Source organism: Fukomys damarensis, unplaced genomic scaffold, assembly GCF_012274545.1.
Source record: "Fukomys damarensis isolate Sample0158 unplaced genomic scaffold, DMR_v1.0_HiC HiC_scaffold_36, whole genome shotgun sequence".
Taxonomy (NCBI): Eukaryota; Metazoa; Chordata; class Mammalia; order Rodentia; family Bathyergidae; genus Fukomys; species Fukomys damarensis.
Genome location: NW_022900948.1, coordinates 12,038,462 through 12,043,422, shown reverse-complemented (window position 1 = coordinate 12,043,422; position 4,961 = coordinate 12,038,462). Strand labels below are relative to the sequence as shown.

The 4,961-nt window shown below is 36.7% G+C and overlaps 1 protein-coding gene and 1 non-coding gene across 3 annotated transcripts in view; one reads left to right on the top strand and one right to left on the bottom strand.

The window, feature by feature from the left end:
- Window positions 1-4,961, top strand: part of Kif24 (kinesin family member 24) — an 81,725-nt gene that overhangs the window by 18,672 nt on the left and 58,092 nt on the right. Inside the window, exon 1 of one of the 2 annotated variants that reach the window (XM_010619222.2) lies at window positions 4,657-4,686. The exons of the other annotated variant lie outside the window; for it this stretch is intronic. The gene's annotated coding sequence lies outside the window, so the exon portion shown is untranslated. Of the gene's footprint in view, window positions 1-4,656; window positions 4,687-4,961 lie in introns of those variants that run through there. 2 annotated transcript variants of the gene reach the window in all.
- Window positions 288-420, bottom strand: LOC117284363. Its single transcript, XR_004515452.1, has one exon. It is a non-coding gene; the product is annotated as a small nucleolar RNA SNORA61 (small nucleolar RNA).

Here is a 4,961-nt window from a genome sequence, read left to right as displayed (position 1 = left end):
GTGGTTTTTTTTTTTTTTTTTTTTTTTTACTAGGGATCCAACTCAGGCCCTTGCACTTGCAAGGCAGGTGCTGGAACCACTGAGCTAAATCCCCAGCATTCTTTGGTTTTTTTAAGACAGGGTCTCACTGTATAGTTCTGGCTGGACTTAAACTCATTATGTAACCTAAGATGGCCTCAATCTCTGGAATTATAGGTGTGTGCCACCATATCCAACATTGAACATTTTAATTCTCAGAGTATTCCTGTTTTATGGAGGAAGAGGAAAAAAGTTCAAAGTGAATTCAGTCCTGTTTGAAAGTAGCCTGCACAGTATATTACCAGATTACAAGGCTGTGAGATTAGCTTCAGCATTATTTTTCCTCCTTTTGTGACCACCAAGACCAGTGTTCAGATACAGTGGAAATGGGAGCTAAAAGGTTATTATGGACATTTTATTACTATTTATTTTAACTGAGTTATATCTCCATCTCTTTTTTATTTTGTGGGGGACAGGGTCTGGTTAAGTTGCTAATTGCCCAGGCTGGGCTTAAACTTGCAATCCTTAAAGTTTTATAGTTTTCATTGTGAAGATCTTTTAATTCCTTTGGTTAAATTTATTCCAAGGTATTCTCTGTCTGTCTGTCTCTCTATCTGTCTGTGTATCTCTCTCTCTTCCCTCTTCTCCCCTCCTCTGTCCTTCTATTCTTCTTCATCTTCTTCCCCTCATTCTGTTTCTTCTTGTAGCTATTAAAAATGACATTTCTTTTACAAATATTTTGCTGCTGACATACCAAGACTATTTCTGATTGTTACCACAACAGCTGGGATCTAGCAGTGTCAGAACTTGCCACAAAGGAGTACTCTGCATATTTGTGGCATCCAATGCCCGTGAACCCAACTTGTAATAACCTCCCACACTTCCTCTCCTCATTAGGTTTCACTGGTTTGCAGGGCATTTTCCCAGGGGCGGCAGCTGTGAGAGACTGCCATAGCAATCAGCTGAGCAGGGTAGCTACTAGGCATGTCAGAGGTAATGGAAAGAACATGGACCAAAAAAAAAAAACAGGGACCAGACATGGGAAGACCTAAAGTCTAATCTTAGAGCTGTCACTTGAGAGCTGTATTACCTGGGCAACTCACAGATTCATTATGAATCTTTTTTCTCCTCAGTAAATTGAAGGAATGATGTATGCACTGCAGATAAATCTCAAATTCATTATGCTAAATGAAAGAAGCCAGATATGAAAGAGAATATAATTTCATTTACATAAAGTTAGGAAATGCAAAACATATAATGATAGAAAGTGGATTGCTGATTACATATTTCTAGGGCAGACTAAAGGATGGAACACAAAGGCTTGAGGATTCTTCAGAGGAATAGAAATGTTCTGTGTCTTAATTATAGTGGTAATTTCACAGATGAATATAGCTGTTAGAATTCATGAAATTGTGTATTATCATGTGCAAATACCCAAAGAAGGAATTATGAGGCAGTTTCGTGCCTTAATAAGAAAAAAATACAGAAATAGATTTTTTGGAATATTTATCATCAGTACAGGAGTGGAGAACAGCGGCATAAATATGTGCTCATATTATGTAGTAGTAGGCTATGTATTTGCTGTCTTTGCTCTAATATCCCCAGTAAAGTTATTGTAAATATAATATTAATGGAATCAGTAATCATCTGTTTTGGCTTTTATACATTCCTCTTTTTAAAATAATCAAATTCCTAATTAACTACTTGTGGTAGAGGGTATTTGAGATCCTAAAATATTTAAAATACTTAATTTACTAAAAATTTTACATCCTTGCATTTCACTTAACTGATTATTTTCCTTCTTATTGGCTATTGTGTCTTGTTACCTTTATGTTGTGGAACTCTATTTAGCTTTTTAGAGTCACACTATGATGAAGTGTCAATGGTAAATTCTCAGTGCTAGTGTATAAGTAGAGGTACAAGGAATAAATTGGAAATGATTTGGTCCATCCTTCACAATTCTCATCCTGTATTCTCTTAATAGTTATAAATAACTCAAGTCCTTCTCCCTCTCCTCCCCCTCCCCTGACCCCATGCTGGATATTAAACCTAGGGCCTTTACATTGATTGACCTACATCTCCAGCCCTTTTTATTTTGAGACAGGGACTCATTAAATCATTCAATTGCCCAGGCTGGGCTTGAACTTGAAGTCCTCCTACCTCAGCCTTCCAGAGTGCAGGGATTATAGGTGTGCACCACCATGCCTAGCTTCAAAACTATTCTTAATAATATCCCTTTAGAAGCTGCAACCAATTGTTTGGAGTTGACACCAAAGTTGAAAATAGACCTAAGGTGAATATTCAGTAGTACCTCAAATACAAAGTGCAAGTAGTGACCATTCTAGGTTAGCTACTTGTGGTGAATAGATCTCCAAAGGAAAAGCGAAGCCCGTTGTTCATTCTTTCCCTAATATCCATACCCTCTTTGCTTAAGACTTACTGAGGGTGCATAACTTTTATCTGAATTTAGCATTATAGGCAGCTACTCGTGAAACCAAGCGACGTGTTCATTGGAAGAAAGCTGATTTTAGGGTTGGGCAGGAAATATACAAGATGAAGCTGTCAAACACTAAAGCAATTGAGTGAAATGGAATACATAAAAACCCATGATAAATAATGAATATGACAAAAACAGCTGGGCCAAGGTGCATGCCTCTAATCCTAGCACTTGGGAGGCTGAGATAAGACAATCACAAGTTTAAGGCTATCTTGGGCTACACAGAGAGACCCTGTTTGGCAGGGGAGCGGGGCGGGGGATAAAATCCAAAAGAACTTGTCTGACACCATCCAAAATAAGGACAGTATTATTTTGTGAATTGAAAATTAAAAGGAGAGAATTAAACATTTATACCTGACTTCATCTACTTTAGGTAATCAATAGCCCTAATTGTGGGCATAAAGTTTTTCTTTAAAGAATTCCATAAAAAAATGATGGGATCAGAAAATTACCATCTTACAGTCCCTAATTAAAGTAGGTATCGATCATCAAAGGAGTAAACCATTGAAAATTAACTTGGTTGATGAGAAAATTTCCCAAGGAAGGGATCAGGCTGCAGTCCTAGCAGAAATGTGTGTGTGTGTGTGTGTGTGTGTGTGTGTGTGTGTGTGTATGTGTGTGTGTGTGTGTATAGATATATAGATGCAATATATATGAGGCACATGCTAACCCTATGAAGTGTTTTTGCCAGAAATGTAGAGGTTGTTTCTAATATGAGCTTGCCAGATTTGGCCAAAACAAAATAGGACAGTTAAATTTGAATTTCAGATAAACAAGTGATTTTTTTAGTATAAGTACATCCTATGCTTGGAACATACTTTGTTTCTATAACAAGTCAATGGAACAGGATAAGGGGAGGAGTTGATGTGGGACTACCTTGTAGGAAAAATTATTTATGAGCCAAAATGCACCAAAAAAAGGGTTATGTGAAACTTGCTTGGATTCTGATTTGAATAAATTTCTTTTATAAAAAGATAGATATCAAAAAAAATTTTTTAAAAAGGTGTATATCCCAGCACTTTGGGAAGTTGAGGCAGGAGGATTGAAGTTCAAGTCCAGCCTGGACAACTTAGCAACTTAGCAAGACCCTGTCTCAAAATTTTAAAAAAGGGCTGGTGATGTGTCTTAATGCAAAGACCCTGGGTTCAGTCCCCAGTATTGCAAATGAATGAATGAATGATAATTGTAGAATATATATTGTGCACTGGGCATAAGATCGAATAATTACTTTAAATTTGATTAATATAATAGTGGCATAATGGATGTAAAAGAAAACATTCATTTTAAAAAATAACAGGAATAAAATGATATGGTATCTGGGATTTACTTTAAAATATTTCAGCAGGGCTAGGGATTTAGTTCAGTGGTTTCGCTGCCTGCTTCGCAAGTACAAGGGCCTGAGTTTGATCCCTGGTACCATAAATAAATAAATAAATAAATAAATAAATAAATAAATAAATAAATAAATAAATAAATAAATAAATATTTTCAGCAAAGGAAATTAAGGTTAGAGGAAGTGGCATATTTTGATAGTTGAAGAACCTAGGGGTGGTTAACGTGGGGATTTATACTACCATTCTAATTTTGTGTTTGAAATTTTTTAATAATCAAAATGTTTTTAAATGCTGTAGGTAGATCACTGTATCTGTTTTGTACCAGGTACTTAGAGCTTTACAAAATATGCAAATGCATACTTACTACATTTGTAAAGTACTTTAACATATCTAATTTTACAGTCAATACTTATGGCAGTTATTATCCTAGGTTTTGTGTGCATGTGAGAGGGAAAATCAAACCCAGGCCTTGTGCATGATAGGCAAGCATGTACCACTGAGCTGCACCTACAGCATTGTTCTAATTTTAAACCTGAAGCTAACAAGGTGTCCAATTCAACAATTTGACCTTGGGGCTGGGGATTTAGCTCAGTGGTTCCAGTGCCTGCCTGAAAAGCACAAGAACCTGAGTTCAATTCCCGGTACCAAAAAATAAATAAATAATTTTTGGGGGGACCATGAATCACATTTGTTTCTTGGCTTCTTAGTAGAGCCTGGTTTGATTCTGAACTTTTTTTTTTTTAGGTCAGACTGGCCTTGAACTCACCATGTAGCCTAGCCTGGCCTTGAACTTTCATCGATCCTCCTGCCTTAGACTCCTGAGTGCTGGAATTATAGGTCTGTGCCACCACACCTGGCCTTTCTTCTTCTTCTTCTTCTTTTTTTTTTTTGGAGGCCTTTCTTCTTAATGTAGGAATCTTTTGCTGTGCTAGCTACTATTAAACAGATTGAAGTGGGGAGTACTGGGGATTGAACCCAGGGAGCACTGAGCTATATCATCCAGCTTTCTTGCTCACCCTCCCCCAATACTGGGTATTGAACCCAGGATCTTTGTGCTGAGCTACAGCTATAGTACTTATTCTTTTTTTTTTTTTTTTTTTTTTTTTTTTTTT